Raw genomic sequence first — 18,557 nt, forward strand, 5'->3', positions numbered from 1 at the left:
GGCAGCGCGGGGGGCGCCTGTGGCCGCACTTGTCCCTAAGGGCGGGGGGCCCGGCGGGGCGGCGGCAACACCAGGGGCGGGCGGGCGCGTGTGTGCGTTTGTGTATGTGTATGTGTGTGTGTGTGTGTGTGTGTGTGTGTGTGTGTGTGTGTGTGTGCGTGTGTGTGCGCGCGTGTGTGTGCGCGCGCGCGCGCGTTCCTACCCGGTGCTCTGCCAGGACTGGGCTGGACCCGGAAGCCTGGGGCGGCAGCAAGGTGACGCGAACCCACACTGTTTGGGTAGAGCTGGGAGCCCCTCCACCAACACTCCTCCTGGGGAGACGCCCCCTCCCCGCGGGGCCATGTGTGTGCGCGCGTCGCCCGCACGCTCGGTTCTACAAACATGCACTAAGGTGATTTCCGCGGGTGCAGCTGCCACCTCCCGCCCGGCGTGAGCGGCGACCGGCTGCGACTACCTCCGGCTGCGCCCGCGGGAGAGAGGCAGCGGCAGCGCAGAGCCAGGAGCGCCGTGCCCGTTGGCCGCCAGTGTGGCGAAGCAGAGGGGGAAGTGGAGGGCAGGCCAGGGACGGCAGCTTATAAATAATGTTGTTGCGAGTTACTAGGGGACACAGGTTGCGTCGCCATGGTTGCGCCCCGGGTCTGCATCCGAATCTGCCGCCACGGCAGCTCCCTGGCACCGGACGCCTTGCTAGGCAGAGGCAGCTCCCTGCGCCGGCTGGCACGGACGCCCTCCGGCTTGCACACCTGGCCTCCCAGGCTCCGCTTCCCTGCGAGCCTCCGCCCAGCCGCGGCCCCTCGGGCGTCTTTGTGTCTTCGCGTCTGATCCCATCGGCCTCCTACAGCCCAGCGCGGCGCCTATGGGTCTGCCTGGCCCGGGAGCCACTGGGGCGTTCGCCCGGGCCCAAACCCAGCTCCCATTCCTCCACCCCAAGCGGCAGGTTGCCCAGGGACCGCGCCCTGGGTTCCGCGATCCCCACCCCTGGGCGCTTCTCGGATTTATCAATCGCCGCCTAGGGTTCGCCCCCTGGACCACACAAGGACGCGCGCTCCCGAGAGCGCGCACGCAGAGGGTGGTCAAATTCAAGTGCTGACCAAGCCAGGCCCCTGCCCAGAGCAGACGGAGGATGTCTCCCCACAACGCGGCATTCCTCCACGAGGAACCAGGGCGCTCCAAAAACCGGATTTGGAGCTGCCTCAAGGGGCATGGGAGCATCAGGCTTGAACTCACGTGTGTGTGTGTGTGTGTGTCCGCGCGTGCGCGCGCCCTCGCCTGGGGGGCCGCAGCAACAGTGAGAGGCTGGGGGGGGTCTGAGAAGCTTTTCCATTTTTTTTTTTGGCATTCACAAAAAAATCGCGTGTAAGAATGAGTAAGATGCCAGTTTTGAACCCACAGTGAAGCAGAAAATTCTGAGCAGTTCCAACAGTAATTTATGTAAATTACCCACAATGCTTTCAAGCATGTACCTATTGGACATTATACATAATGTATAAATAAGCACACACAAGCGTTGGTTTACACATGAAAACTACCTGTTACTAATGATTTGGCTTAAGGATTAGATGAAAGAAACAGCTGAACCAAAGCCGAATGCTTGAAAGGTAGCTTTTAAAAAACGTGGATTTCTGTTTGCCAGGAAAGTGGAAGGCAGAAGAACATTCCTGCCTTTAGGTGTAAGAAGCACTCACTTTTTTTTTAATTATTATAATAATATTTTTTATTATATTATGTTAGTCACCATACAGTACATCCCTGGTTTTTGATGTAAAGTTCGATGATTCATTACTTGCGTATAACACCCAGTGCACCATGCAATATGTGCCCTCCTTAATACCCATCACCAGCCTATCCCATTCCCCCACCCCCCTCCCCTCTGAAGCCCTCAGTTTGTTTCCCAGAGTCCATAGTCTCTCATGCTTCATTCTCCCTTCTGATTACCCCCCCCCTTTCCAAAGAAGCGCTCACTTTCTATGTTAGGATTCTTAATGACAACTTTTCTCCAGAAATGAATGCCCACGCAGATCTTCTTTGTACTACTGAACTTTACACTAAACCCAGCCCACTGCGGACAAAAAATGCCACCAACCCAAACTGGTTTGAAGCAACATTAAGTTGGTTCTTTCTCTTCACATGAGGCTGCGTTCATTCATTTGGAACCTTCCTCCCTCTTTCCCAACAAGAACAGGCCAGTAGGAACTGTCCCCATGCAACTTGCCTTTCCCCATCCCCTCACCACATGATGGAGTAGGGAGGGAAAATCAAGAGAACGGGACAAAAATATTTTTAACCTGCCATTGTTATAACTTCCTTTATATTATCTCTGGCAATGGGAAGTGGAATAACATGGATTAAACTTTAAGTCAATAATAAATTTGTTAGCAGACTGAATGTCTTCCCCGAACTCACCAAACTGTGAGACAAAACCCCTTGTGTGGGGCACCTGTGTCCTATCCGTGCAGGGCCTCAGCAGAAAGGTCCACAGAAATGACGGAGCTAAAAGCAGGCATAAAGGGGGAATGCTGTCCGGAATAACAGAGCAAAGCAACTCTGAGTAACCAGCAGTGACTGTTCACTCTGCAACTCATCTGCCTTTAGCCGTTAACTTGTGGGAAGCTGGACAGATAAAGGATCCCAAAGAAGGAAAGAAGCCAAGAGTGTAAGAGGAAAAATGCTTAAAATAGGAAGATTCTCCATTGTCATATGAGTTGCAGATAATAATTTTATAAGAAAATTTGGTGAAGGAATATTTGAAGATGGCCTGGCCGTCAGAACCTCTCTCCCAACATTGGCTCGTGGCTTTAGTTTGTTTCCTGTTTCCTTTCCAGTCTACAAGAAAAGCATGTTTATCCCATTTTCGTCATCATATTTCTGTTAGGTTACAGCACAAAGACTGTCGTGTTCCGTAGCGCCCACATCCTGTTCACCTTTGCTTACTGTTGATTCATGGACGTCTATTTAACTCTGGCAGTCTCTCGCCAAACCTGCAAAGTGCAGCCACTGGGTTTGTCCATCTTTCTGCTTCGCCCTTAATTTATGTATTCTTTGCATTAGCGACTGCTTTGATTAAAGTAGCTTTAAGTTGAGACTTTGGCAAAATACTCAGTTTCACAATTGACATCGGGTAAGATTTACAACAGAAGAATAGTTTTGCCATGTCATTTGATTAGTGTTCTTTTCCTGTTACTTCTTACAAGAGGTTTGACTTTACCCAGGTGAATTCTACTGTCAGGAAACCCAACGTGTGAAATCCCCAGTGTCTGAAAGCTGTGGCTTTATTAGTCTGGGCACTCCAGAGAAACGGAACCAATAGGGTGTGTACACGTATACTTGCAAATTTCTATTAAGGAACTGGCTCACATGAACTGACCCATCCCAAGATCTGCAGTCAGCAAGCTGGAGGCCCAGGAGAATGGTTTAAGTTCCTGTCCACAAGTCAACAGAGTCAAGACTCAAGAAGAGCTGATGTTTCCATCTGAGTCCAAAGAGAGGAAAAAACTGATGTCCCAGCTCAAAGCAGTCAGGAAAAAGGACTGCCCACTTAATAAGCTTTTTTGTTCTATTCAGGTCTTCAGCTGATTGGGTGAGGCCCACCCACATCAAGGAAAGCAATCTGCTTTACTCAGTCTACTGATTCCAGTGGTAATCTTTTTTTTTTTTTTGAAGATTTTATTTACTTATTTGACAGAGACAGACACAGCGAGAGAAGGAACACAAATAGGGGGAGGGGAAGAGGGCGAAGCAGGCTTCCTGCTGAGCAGGGAGCCTGACGCGGGGCCCTGGGATCATGACCTCAGCTGAAGGCAGACGCTTAGCAACTGAGCCACCCAGGCACCCCTCCAAAGGTAATCTTATGCAGAAACACCCAGCATCATGTTTGACCAAGGACTGGGCACCCCGTGGCCCTGTCAAGTTGACTTATAAAATTAACCAGCACAGTGCATGGGAAAAGACAGTGATTACTGTTATCACAAGCTATTCTTTTACTCACAGATTAAGTCATTGACGACGTTCGTTTAAATATGAGCTTTCTTACTGCATTAAAAATATCATTCATTCTATATAATTTGATTTACCCTTAAATTTTCAAAAAGGTATATTCTGGGAAAAAAAATGAGAGCTGTCAATATTAACTTTACAAAATACACAGGTGTAACAGTGGATTCAAGAAAGCATTTAGGAAGTAAACAAATTAACTGAAGATATGTAGCAACACTAATGATACACCAAGCCCAGTGATTTTATTACAGGAAACAGTCCTTGTCCTCAAAATCTTCACATTATCTGGTGGGAGATAACAAAATTAACAATACCGACAACAACAATAGTGAGAACGCAAATATGATACAAAAATATAACATACAGGGCTGTGGGATGTTTGGGCGAATATCAGAGAAAATCAAACAAGAGGGGATGGCTGCAATACCTCGACAGAGCATATAAAGGTAGACATCAGGGACCCGGCGCCAAGGGAAGGGGAGGCGGCAGAAGAACCGCATGAGTAGTTGAGAAGGCTAACACATGGAAGCGGGGGGTGGATGCGGGGCTGGCGGTGCAAAGACACCTTGGGACTAGCAGTGAAAGCCATGTGAGCCACGGCTTATAGGAAAGGCAGGACCGAGGTCCAGGTGCTCAAGGGGAGAGTAACACTGCCAGAGGGTCCAGGATGAACCCCTCTAATGTGCCCTACAAAGGCAAAGTGGCGAGGCGGTGCAGAAATCCCGCACACGGTGTGAGAAGGAACAGTAAGGATGTGGACATCGTGGCAAGTAGTTTGGATGGGGGAAGTGTCATTTGTGGGTCATCCGTATAAAACCGGCAAGTCCAATGTCACCTCATCTCGCACCTGACACATTTCCCACCTATTCCTTCACAACCGTGCATGGGCACATTACTAAGACATGGAAACTACATTTAGTATCAATTCAGTGATTAACAAACGTGAAAACTGCTATCTTGGCCCCTTAAACACTTAGCTTGCTTGCAGCTAGAATAGCCCCTATAACTTCTCACACATTCACTTATATGTCCGCCTCCCTGTCCCACATTCAGGGTATCTTATGTCATGCTTTCTTTGCCCCCTCAGGCTCTCAAATTGCCTGAAAAAGAGCAGGTGTTCAAGGGGCATCTGGATGGCTCAGTCGGTTGAGCGTCTGGTTCTTGGTCTCAGTTCAGGTCATGATCTCAGGGCCGTGAGATGGAGCCCCGCATTGAGCCCTGTGTGTGGATGGCTCTGCGCTCAGAGGGGAGTCTGCTTCCCCTCTCCTCTCCCTCTGGCCCTCCCTGCCACTTGTGCATGCTCTCCCTCTCTCTAAAATAGATAAATAAATCTCATAAGAAAAAAAAAAAGAGTAGGTGTTCAACACATGTTTCTGGAACAAATGGACAAAGAATGAGAGGCATCTGTCCTGCTGTCTCTCTTCCACTGCACTCTCAACGAAGAACTGACATCACACAATTTTTAAATAAATATTTTTTAAACCTAGTTCTACATTGCTCTATTGATGGAAAATATATCCAAGAAATCCCAAGTGTAATACATAAACAATCCTCTAAATCTAACTAGAAGTCCTTTATCTCAGGCGATGTTTCAGTTTGCCAAGACTGACCAAGAGTCAAGAAAATTATTTAAGTTAATCTCTATCTCTGGCCTTGCTTAATTCAACAGGGTTATTTACTGGATCCACTGAAATCACAAACTTCTCAGGAAAACAATAATTCTGACCCAATCCTTTATATGAGACAGGCCGTGGTCTTCTATGTCAGGTCACAGACTTCCATGGAGCAAAATACAGAGCTCAGAGTCTCTTTTTTTCTCCTCACCCTGGTCTCTGAACAATAATGCTTGTGTTGTACTGCATACCCCCCCCCCCACTGACAACTGGAGGAACAAAGGATGGAGAACCTGCATTTAATACTCATGGTCATGCTACACTTCTCCACATTCTAGGCTACCCCTCCCATTTCAACCACTCAGCTAATACTGACTTCTTACTCAATTACAGTTAAGACCTCTTGACTCATGCAGTATTTTGTTGGTATTAAATACCCTATGGGGGAAGGGTAAGAAGGTTTAAACTATTGATAGCTCTTTTATACATTAAGAGTGTCTGTATAAAGAAGCTTTGAAGATGAGCAAATTATTGGAAAATAAAAGAAGTTAAATGTATGAGACTTCTATTATCCTTAGGCAATGTGAAATTCCCTTACATAACATCTATTTTATGGGACCAGCAGAGGAGAATATATATTTTAGAATTCCTGTGGAATCTCTTATAGAAGAGAAATGGCCCAACACTTATGAACTAAAAGTAATGGACACAGAAAGTGTATTTAGGCAGAGAGGGATTTTAATTTACTTAGAAGATTTTGCAGCCAGTTACAGAGCTGGAAACACACAGATATCTTGACTTCTGCCAGAATTTTTGTCACTGAGCCTGAGATTATACATGCCCAAAAAGAAATGAAAACCTGAATCATTGTTAGTAAACTAACATCCTGTCTCAGTAATCAAAAAAAGTCAATCCTACATGTTTTGGAGTTCCTTTTTTTTTTTAAAAAAAGATTTTATTTATTTATTCGACAGAGATAGAGACAGCCAGCGAAAGAGGGAACACAAGCAGGGGTGAGTGGGAGAGGAAGAAGCAGGCTCATAGCGGAGGAGCCTGATGTGGGGCTCGATCCCATAACGCCAGGATCACGCCCTGAGCTGAAGGCAGACGCTAACCGCTGTGCCACCTAGGCGCCCCTGTGTTTTGGAGTTTCAAGCCCCTTTGCAGATCTATGGCTGAAGCATATACACAACACACATTATTTCTTCCCTGCTAAAACTGCCACAGGCATATATATTTAAAAAATAAGTTTGACTGTTTCGTTTTTCAACAAAAATAATATTAACTCAAAGCCACAATGAACTGCCATTTCATAACCACTAAAACTGCTATAATAAAAATGTCAGATAATAAGTGTTGGTAAGGATGTGGAGAAATTGGAAACTATGTTACCGGTGGAAATATAAAATGGTACCACTGCTATGGAAAACAATCTGGCAGTTCCTCAAAATGTCAGACATAGAGTTACCATTTGACCCAGCAGTTCCAACCTGGGTATATACTCAAGAGAAGTGAAAACATATGCCCACCAAAACTTGTATGGAGCAAAATACAAATGTTCAGAGCAGCAGTATTTACAATAGGCCAAAGGGGAGAAACCCAAAAGTCCATCAACCAACGAATGGATAAATGAAATGGCAAGTCTCTATACAGTGTAATATTACTCAGACATAAAGGGAATTGAGTACTGATTCACGTTACAGCACAGAGGAATCTTATAAACATTTTATGCTAAGTGAAAGAAGACAGTCACAAAAGACTACATATTGTATGATTCCATTCACATGAAATGTACAGAATAGGAAAATCTATAAACAGAGAGAGGTAGTTACTGGACTATTTATGAAGGGGGGGAGGGTTGTGGTGATCATGGATCCAAAGTGATTGCAAATAGATACGAAGACACTCTTTCTGGAGTGATGAAATACTCTAAATTAAGTTGATGGTTGCACAATTCTATAAACATGCTAAAAATTACTGAGTTGTACATTTTAAAAGGGTAGACCTCCTTGTACAAAAATAATCTCATTAAAACTGTTTTTAAAAAGAGTGAAGAAAAGGAACAGCCTAGGAGGATTCTGCACTTAGAAGGTTTTTAAATTTTAACTTAGAGACTAAAATTGGAAATAAAAGGCCATTGCATATAGGAACGGCTATATAATAAAATGTGAAATGCTAATTGTGTCAAAAGATTGACTAACAAAACCTTATTTTAAGTAGAAATAACACATTTAAGGTAAATATCTTACTTAACTATCGTTATTTAAGAAAAACCCATCTTCGGGGCGCCTGGGTGGCACAGCGGTTAAGCGTCTGCCTTCGGCTCAGGGCGTGATCCCGGCGTTATGGGATCGAGTCCCACATCAGGCTCCTCTGCTGGGAGCCTGCCTTCTTCCTCTCCCACTCCCCCTGCTTGTGTTCCCTCTCTCACTGGCTGTCTCTATCTCTGTCGAATAAATAAATAAAATCTTTAAAAAAAAAAAAAAGAAAAAAAAGAAAAACCCATCTTCTTATACATGTATTTCTCTATAAATTGTTTACTCATAATATTTGCTCATTTTCCCCCCATTGGTCTGTTTTTTTCTCATATTGATTTTTATTTTTTAGCACTAAGAAAATTGACTCTTGAGGTTAAGTATTTTAAGTAGCATGTTACTCATTTGTTGTTTAGTTTTAAACTTCTTTAATTGTATAAATTTTATGAATACATTTCAAGTAGTTTTAGTGCATTAAGATTGACTTTTGACTTGCTAAGATATTTGGAGAAACCTAAAATATAAAAAAACAATGTTGAGGTCACCAAAGCTAGCTTGTTTTCCTTTGCAAATATAAGAACTCCCTGGGTTTGTATCTGTAATTTCACTTAGGAAGACAAAAACTCTAGGAGTTAACATTGTAGGCATTATTTAGGTGTAACTTCTAAAAACAAAGCAAAAGACAAACCCCAGACTTTAAGTTGAGAATTAGCTGGGTCTATTTTGTGAGGTCAGCCCACTCTGAGTGAAGTGAAGGTGACAATTAAAATGGCATTAGCTGTTGTTAAAGATGACAGACACACGATCAGAAATGTAGAGTTGAGATGCTGGAGGAGAACCTGTATCAGATCTGACTTTGATGTTGGCAGGCTAATGGCTGTGGGCAAATGATCACAGCCCTTTTATATTCTCCCAGCTTTGGTAGGTCGGCAAGAGTTATGAAAGATATAGGCTCTTCCTACCAACCTACCTCCCTTCCTCCCTTCCTTCCTACTCTCCCTCCCTCCCTCCCTTCTTTCTTTTGTATTTTAAATTTTTATTTCATCTTTTCCAACTGTATCTATTATAACTCCATCTTATTTTTTAAATAATTTTTCTGCCTGTTCTTTTTATCCCTCTCTTTCCCTTTATTTCTCAAGTCCAAAATGACTTCTCAATAAAGTAGGAATGGAGATAATGTACCTCAACGTAATGAAGGCCACATAGGACAACACATAGCTAACATCAAACTCAATGGAGAAAAGCTGAAAGCTTTTCCTATGAGATCAGAAATGAGACAAAGATGTCCACTCTGGCCACTTTTACTCAACATAGTATGGGAAGTCCTAGCCACAGCAATTGGGCAAGAAAAAAAAATAAAAAGCATCCAAATTGAAAAGGAAGAAGTAAAACTGTCACTATTTGCAGATGACATCATACTATATATAGAAAACCCTGAAGATTCCACCAAAAAACTATTAGAAAAAATTAAATCGGTAAATTTGCAAAATGCAAAATCAATATACAGAAATCTTTTGCATTTCTATACACCAATAATGAACTAGCATAAAGAGAAATTAAAAATATAATCCCATTTATAATCACATCAAAAAGAATAAAATAGGAATAAATTTAACCAAGGAGGTAAAAGAGTTATACACTGAAAACTTGACAATGATAAAAGAAACTGAAGAAGACACAAAGAAATGGAAAAATATTCAACACCCATGGATTCCACTGGAAGAATTAATATTGTTAAAATGTCCACACTCCCCAAAACAACATGCAGATTCAATGCAATCCCTATCGAAATCCCAATGGCATTTTTCCACAGAACAATTTTTAAATTTTTGTGGAAGCACAAATGACCCAAATAACCAAAACAATCTTTTTTTAAAAAAGATTTTATGTATTTATTTGAGAGAGAAAGAGAGCATGAGCAGGGGCAGGGGCAGAGGGAGAAGCAGGCTCCCCACTGAGCAGGGAGCCCTATGCAGGGCTCCATCCCAGGACTCCAGGATCATGACCTGAGATGAAGGCAGATGCTTAACTGACTGAGCCACCGAGGAGCCCCTAGCCAAAACAATCTTGAGAAAGAACAAAGGTGGAGGTACCACGCTCCCCGATTTCAACCTATACTACAAAACTATAGTAATTAAACAGTTGGTACTGGCAAAAAACAGACACACAGACCAATGGAAAAGAATAGAAAACCCAGAAGTAAACCCACAATTATATAGTCAATTAATTATGGCCAAGGAACCAAGAATATACAATAGAGAAAAGGCGGTCTGTTCAATGAATAGTGCTGGGAAAACTGGACAGCAACATGCAAAAAATGAAACTGGACCACGTTCTTACACCGTACAAAACACTGTAAGTCAAAATGGATTAAAGACTTGATGTAAGACCTGAAGCCATAAAGCTTCTAGAAGAAAACATAGGTGATAAATTCCTTAACATCAGCCTTGGTGATTATTGTTTTTGGATTTGACACCAAAAGAAATGGTAAGAAAAGCAAAACCAAACCCAACCCAACCCAACCAGGTGGGAGTACATCAAATTAAACAGGTCTTGCAGAGCAAAGGGAACCAGCAACAAAATGAAAAGGCAACTGACTAAATGTGAGAAAATATTTGTGAATCATATCTAATAAGGGGAAATATCCCAAATATATAAAGAACTCCTACAACTCAACAGCAAAAATAAACAATTTGATTTTAAAAATGGGTACAGGATCTGAATAGACATTTTCTCAACAAGACATATAGATGGCCTACAGCTACGTGAAAAGACGTTCGACATCCCTAATAATCAGGGAAATGCAAATCAAAACCGCAATGAGATATGACCTTATACCTGCTTCAAAGGCATTGTGGAAAATACAAGAAATAACAAGTGTGGTAAGGCTGTCAGTGGGAACGTAAGTTGGTGCAACTGCTATGGAGAACAGTATGAAGGTTCCTCAAAAAATTAAAGACAGAACTACCATATGATCCAGGAATCCCACTTCTGGGCACTTACTCGAAGAAAACAGAAACACTAACTTGAAAAGGTATCTGCACCCCCATGTTCACTGCAGCATTATTCACAAGACAGGGAAACAACCTAAATGTCTACAGATGGCCGAATGGATAAAGAATGAAATTTTGGGTGGACCATGCTAAAGGAAATAAATCAGACAGAGAAAGATAAATACTGTATAATCTTATATGTGAAATCTTAAAAAAATAGAAATTTTTTTTAAAAAAAGCTCAACCATACAGAGAACAGACTGGAGAGCTGCCAAAGGCAGGGGGTCAGAGATGGGCAAAGTGGGTGCAGGGAGTCAAAAGGTACACACTTCCAGGTACAAGATAAACAAGTCATGGGGTTGTAATGTGAAGCATGGCAGCTATAATTACTAATACTGAACTATATATTTGAGAGTTGCTAAGAGAATAAATGTTGAAAGTTCTCAACATAAGAAAAATATTCTGTAACTGTGTACGGTGACAAATGTTAACTGAACTTACTGTGGTGATCATTTTGCAACATCTACAAATATTTGTCATTATGTTATATACCCGAAACATAATGCTGTATGTCCATCATACCGCGATTAAAAATAATCATCATTATTATTAGACTCCATAAAAAACTCTAACCAAAGGGGTCTGGAGAGCCTCCAGGCTGGTGAACACATGGAGGTCCAGGGAGAGGGACGTGCCTGAGGGGCAGGGAAGCTGGGTGTCCTTTCCCCATACCCTGCCCTACGTACGTCTTCATCTGGCTACCCACCCGTATCCTCTATTACATCCTTTATAAGAAATGAGTAAATGTAAGTACAGCATTGCACGGAGTTCTTTGAGGCATTATATTACATCGCTGAACCTGAGAAGGGCGTCACAGGCTCTCAGTTGGTAGTCAACTTGGAGAGAAATACCGCTAACCTGGGGATTTGCAACTGGTGCCTGCAGGGGGGCAAGGTCTTACGGGACCGAGCCCTGCATTTGTGGGGTCTGTGCTAGCTCCAGCTACTTAGTAGCAAGACTGAACTGAGGTGTAGGACACCTTGCTGGTATCCAGACATCCGAAGAACTGGTTGCTGTGGAAAGTACCCCCTCCCCAATATTTGGTGTTAGAACTGTTTTGTGTGTGAGGAAAAAAAAAAAAGTTTCCTTTTAGGGACCTCTTCTCTAAAGAGTTGCTACCACCAAATTGTCCTTTGGGTTATGCCATCTGTCTACATTGAAGAATTCAATAATAAAAAAAAAGTAGTCTTATCACAGCATCACCTTAGTCCCACTCCCTTTATGTAAGTCTTCTCTTCTAATAGAGAAAATTAATTAACCTAAAAGTTTCTAATTGTCTACATATGATTTTAAAAGAAGCATTTATCTGTGATAACTGACGAGGAACATTTAGCAAGTAGTGAAATTGTGGGAGAGACCATAATTTCCATGTCTGATACAGGGAAGGATAATAAAAATGCAATTTTGTAACACCTGCTACTTTACTAAGCATCTCGGTAATGCTTTTAAAAATTAACATATTCTCCATAATTAAACAGGGATACGTAGGCACAGAGCATTAATTTCCCTCCCCCTGCTTTGTCTATTAGGGGTGTGTCTGAGTATCCAAATGCCAAAGGTTAATCTGTCAGCTGTCTCAGGTGGCAAGGAAAGAAGAGAGGAAGTAGAATATTCCCCCAGTAGCTTAGAAACCACAGGATGGGGGCGCCTGGATGGCGCAGTCCTTAAACGTCTGCCTTCAGCTCAGGGTGTGGTCCCAGCGTTATGGGATCAAGCCCCACATCAGGCTCCTCCGCTATGAGCCTGCTTCTTCCTCTCCCACTCCCCCTGCTTGTGTTCCCTTTCTCGCTGGCTGTCTCTATCTCCGTCAAATAAATAAATAAAATCTAAACAAAACAAAACAAAAAGAAACCACAGGATGTGGTTTAAAGGACCACAGAAGCAGCCAGGGCAGGAAGTAGAAGGCACACTCACACTGGGAAATGGAGGAAAGGCTAATGAAGAGAGTTTTTAAAGGTGCAGGCAAGATTGGGAAAACCACCCAAGCACTGTGCTGTACCAGGGGCTCGTAACTGGGGAGCAGAGGCCGGATCCCAGGAAGGGCGGCTGGGTGCCAAGGCTGCCCGACAGAAGCCATGGTCTTCAGGGAACTGGGGGGAAGCGTATGGGGAAAAACCTCTGCCCTTGCTCCCCTGCCCTCCCCCTCCTGCCAGTGCCTCCCTTCAGCCCAACCCCGGGAGAAGCCACAGGGCAAGGATGCCATCTATGCAAGTCAGCCTCCCGGCATGCTGAGATGCTGGAGGAGAGTGAAGAGGCACCAGGAGGGGGCGAGGGGGTCCTTGGACAGCCCCACATCCCCCAGTGTGGTGAAGATTCCCCAAAATGCCAAAGTACTTGAGATTTAATTTCTGGTAAGTCATTCCTTTAGACTGAGATAGTGGTCTTCTTCTAAAAATCTAAATACACTGAAATAGATGGTTCCATCTTCCATTGTCTGAGAATAACAACACTGATTTGTACAATAAAATGACAGTAACAACAGCAACCCCATGCAGTGGTAACGATGTAACAGACACGCCCCCTGCGTGCTTTCATACCTAGCTAGCTTAACTCTCAACAGCAACCCCATGTAGTGGTAACAACATAACAGACATGCCCCCTGAGTGCTCTCATACCTAGCCAGCTTAACCCTAGCAACAGCCCGCCCTATCAGCAGGTGCTGGCGGCGTGTCTCCCCGGGGGGGGGGGGGGGTGGGATGGGAAACAGGATGATACCACTTGTCAGTGGCGGAGCCAGAACTCCCACAGTGTATGTATGTCCTGGAATTTCTATCCCGTGCGCTCAGAATGCTGATTTCAGCTCTCACATCTCACGCTCTCCTGCATGCTGTGGTCTAGAAGGCCATCTGTCGTGGAAACCCTGGTTCTTTACCCCGTCACTGACATCCAATCATCGGCCTCACTGGGTTCCCTTGGATGCTAGCCGCCCGGACTTGTCTGATTCCAGCTTTGAGTCAAGGCTGGAATACGTTTCCCCAGTCTGAACTGCATGAACAGTCAGGCCAAGTCTTCGTCTGTTTGGGCTGCCTTAACAAAATGCCTCAGGCCGGGCGGCTTAGAAACAACAGACATTTATTTCTCATCGTTCTGGAGGCTGGAAGTCCAAGAACAAGGAGCCAGTGGATTCAGCGTCTGGGGAGGGCCACTTCTGAGCTGCAGACTTGGGATTTCTCCCCTGTGTTGTGTCCTCCCCCTGGCAGGGAGCAAGCTCTCTGGGACTCCTATTAGAAGGACATCAAAGCACTCACACGGGCTCCACCTTGGGGACCTCATCTGACCTCCCAAAGGCTGTATCCTTGGGGTAGGTTTCCACATACAAATTTTAAGGAGACACATTCAGCCCATCACAGAGCCCCTTCCCTAATGTGCCTGCTCCCCCTTCTCTTCCCAGCCTGGCCTCTGTGCGTCTGGTCCCTCAGCCACGCTGACCACAGGTCCTGTACCTACAGGTTCTAACACCCCGACGGCACTGGGAGATTTCATTCATCATCGTGCAGCTTTTTATCCTCTGATCTATGCTATGGATTTATTCTCATTTTGTGGGCCGCATTCCCAGTTTAAAGATGCAGCCTACTAGGGAAATGCTGAAGACATATGCTCTATCCACAGAATGCATTTATATAGTTATGAAATTCTGAATGGCAGAGCAGTCACGGGGGTATAAATATCACTTTACTGCATCACCACACACCACAATAAACTGTCACAACACAGCCTGACGCTGCCTTAATTGTCGCGGATAATGATAATTATGTACTGTCTCTGTTAACTTCACCATATCAAGCCAGTTCTTTCGCACTCGCGTTCAGTGACTCCTGTATACGGAAAAGGAAATAAAAATCTCATCTGCATTAAACATTTCTGCTTAAAGCTGAAGGAAAAAAAAAAAAAAGCCAAGGTCTCCAAAGCAGCATGTGGAGAATTATTGTGAATGGGAGCAGAGGACTGGCATCCTCACACAGCAAGCTGGAAATGTCCTCACGGACAGGGCTTTCAGAGGACGCCAGCGGTTCTTGGAAATACCCACACATGACTCACACAGTCATTTGGAGCCTTTTGTGCAAGCCGGGGGAGGCAGGGGTGGGAGGTACAATCATAGAAGACAGGCGGGAAGGAGGAGGTTGAGAACACGCGTCCAGTCTTGGGCCCCCTCCAGACCCGCCCTGCAGAAATCTGTGCTGCCACCAGCATCCCTGTGCTCCCCCACACCTGGCTGCGCAGGACCACGCCCTGGCGTGACGTCCCTGGAGGTTCATCTGTGCCGTCTTCTTCTAAACACCGTGACCATACATCGCCGTTAATCGGTTCACTTCGATTCAAATGCATCTGTCTCTCAGCTGATCACACAGAAAATGATCTTGTTATTTTCAAGCAAGAAGGGGGAGGGGAAGAGGAAGAAGCAACGAAAAGAGAAAAACCCACAGCTCCATCGAGGCTGGAGGAGCGTCTCCTACGCTGTCCTTAGTAGGCGTATGTAAATGACTAATTAGAATGAGATGGAGTACACACATCAGTATGTAAATGGTGCTTGAAAAAAAATCACATCACAATTTTAGAGCAAGAGAGAACCCTGCAGTCAACTGGGAACCAATCTGGAATATTTTCATACAATTAATTTACTTCATGAACCAGTTCATCTTTTATACAAAGGACAATCTACTTTGACCACGTCCAAATGATCACAGATTTCAAATATGTGGCAGTGTCCTCAGTGAGGTTTTAGTACCATGTGGATTGATCTGCATTAGACCAGGCAAACCCAACACTGCTAAAATCTCCACAGCCACATCTCTGTAAGGAAGTATTCTAGAGATGTGCTTGTATGCTAAGCATCAGCATTAAGTCTAGCTATAATATCTATTTTGCATTTGCTTTAGTTTAACTGATGTCTTAATACTGCACAAACAGTTGATGCTAGCACGAAGTGAAAAAAACATCATCCCAAATGACTTAACATTCAAAGTCTATCCCCAAACATTTTCCGGTAGAAGAATCATGGCTTTGTTCCAAAGTCACAGCTAGAAAGCTGTGCGCAGGGGCTGGGCAGATAGGACATTTTTCAAGTGGTAGAAATAGCTCCTTTCCGATAGAATTTTAGATTTTGTGTTGAGCTTAGCACTTTAAATATTGACTATAGCAACTGGTGCCAGCAATTTTACACACACATACACACACGCACACACACACACACACACACACAAGCAAAGAGATAGAGAGGGAATTCCTGAGTTGTAAGGACACACATACTAATAAGCATAAATTGGAATTATGTACAATGTTTTCCAAAAACTACACACTAAGTATTTGGCTTAACCTGTTTGAAAGGAGAAACAATTAAAATTTTTAATGAAAGCTTTAGTCTAGTTTGTAACCTAAAAATGTGGTCTTGTAAGGAGACAAATCATTTCCATTTTTAAAATCTTGCAACAGAAAAGGAATTGATTTGGAGCATTTGTTATAATTTTCATCACTATTTTCTACGCTCGCAAAGTAAATGGAGAGAGGCAACAAATTAGGTGATAGAAAGTCCAAAATAGGTTAGATATTTTGAAGACAATTGTGTTTTGGCATTTTCAGTTAAAGAAGTTCCAACTCTATATATCATGACTTGTCTGGGGCCAATGACCCTGCTTAGAAGACATTCTATGTGTGGCAGATTGATCCTCTTAAGGAGTCAATAAGCCTCACATTGCTTGTTCCCTTGGCTTAAGGCACAGAGGCCTCAGTTTTGAAAATGTGGTTTGGATGATTACATAGAATGCCATCAGTAGTCATTAATACTTGAACTTAAATTAATTATTCCAGTAGTTAGCAAACAGAAGTCCTTTGAGAATGGGACACAGGGCCAGTGTGTTTATATATGGACTCAGAAGTAAGTGATAAAATGTACAGTGTGCTGCTCCTAGGGTAGGATCAGATATGATTCCACAGTGAACGATTCCTGGCTAGTGCATCTCTTGATGACATCCATATCCCAGATCTGCACTAATACTTTTTTTTCATATGTAATATTATGAACTAAATAACCTTGACTTCTTTGGAAAAAGCATATATAATCTGATCAACTGTAGACACTGTTGGGGAAGGATGGGTGACCAGCAGGAATGCAAAATATAAATAATCCAAAGTGTTAAAAAGAAAAACCCATCGGTCCAACACCCCACCAGGAATTGAGTGTTGCCAGTGACCATGTGAGCTTGGGGGTGGGTCCTTCTCCCATGAAGCCTCAGATGAGACCCCCGGCCATAGCAGACATCTGGATTGCAGGCTTGTGAGAGCCTGAGGACAGGAGCGCATAAGCTGTGAGGACCCATGACCCACGGAAACTGGGAAAATAAACATGTGTTGTTTAAGCCACCAAATACGGTGGTATTGTTATACAGCAATAGACAATAATACAAGAAGGGAAAAAATAAGCAACTGGGAAGTATTAAAAGGAGGAAGCACAAAATAACAGAGGAGGCATGTGTCCAAAATATTAATACTCCCAGTCATTACTAATGGGTCCAAATTTATCCACCAAGTAACAGAGGAGTTGCTGTAAATGGAAAACAAATTAACTTTGATTTTTCACTCAAGATAATAGAAAATTAAGTGGTATAGGAGAGATGATAATAAAGGTCTGTAAAGAAGACCCCAGCAGATGCAAACAAGGAGAAGAGGGGCGAGGCATGCTGCCTTGAAACGAACTGGAAGACAAGGTGAGCAGCAGGGCCATGCACAAGGAAGGATGTTTCACACTGGTGATGAGAACATTCTCCAAGCACATAGAAAAAAGAAGTCAGGGGCGCCTGGGTAGCGCAGTCGTTAAAGCGTCTGCCTTCGGCTCAGGGCGTGATCCTGGCGATCCGGGATCGAGTCCCACATCAGGCTCCTCCGCTGAGAGCCTGCTTCTTCCTCTCCCACTCCCCCTGCTGTGTTCCCTCTCTCGCTGGCTGTCTCTCTGTCACATAAATAAATAAAATCTTTAAAAAAAAAAAAAAAAAAAAAAAAGAAGTCAGAGCCTTTACGTACCCAAAACCACAGTCTGAAATGCCTCAAGTAAAAGCAGATAGGAAAGCTTCCATGGACAGCAAAATTGGTAAACAGACCTCTGGAAGAAACTTCACTCTCATGGCATTTCAAAAAAGAAAAAAGTGTATCTCTACTAATTACTCCTAAACACCTCTGGGTTTAGAGTTTCCATTCACATTAACTGTGGGTCCCATAAACATCAAGCCAGACATAAACTTAAAGCAATCCAATTCTGGATATGTCCCCCCCCCATATTTTGATAGAATACAACAAATTTGTCACTTCAGGAATGCACCTTAATGTCCATGCTCAAGACATTCCTATAGATGAAAGTTCCACAGGGAGGAAAAACTTACAATAAAAAACTCAAATAAACATAAAGAAATAAGCCACCATAAATTAAAATCAAAAGAAGCAACCCTCCCCTTATATATCAGATCCCAAGATATGGAAGAGAATGGAATTATCAAATGAAATGACGAGGCTTAATGTGTTTTAAAAGATAATTGAAAGCATGACAAGAGAATAAGAGGACTGTCAAAACTGAAAAGCCAAATTAGAAAAATATCCAAAGAGAAGGTATAGAAATAAAAATATAGAGAGCAAAAATAGAATTTTAAAGGAAAGAA

The 18,557-nt window shown here is 43.5% G+C and overlaps 1 protein-coding gene across 1 annotated transcript in view; it reads right to left on the bottom strand.

Moving 5' to 3' along the window:
• DPP6 (dipeptidyl peptidase like 6) overlaps window positions 1-18,557 on the bottom strand; it is an 889,057-nt gene that overhangs the window by 807,066 nt on the left and 63,434 nt on the right. The gene's annotated exons all lie outside the window — the stretch shown is intronic.

Source organism: Ursus americanus, chromosome 3 (genome assembly GCF_024610735.1).
Source record: "Ursus americanus isolate L20-20 chromosome 3, mUrsAme1.1.p, whole genome shotgun sequence".
In the NCBI taxonomy this organism is placed as follows: domain Eukaryota; kingdom Metazoa; phylum Chordata; class Mammalia; order Carnivora; family Ursidae; genus Ursus; species Ursus americanus.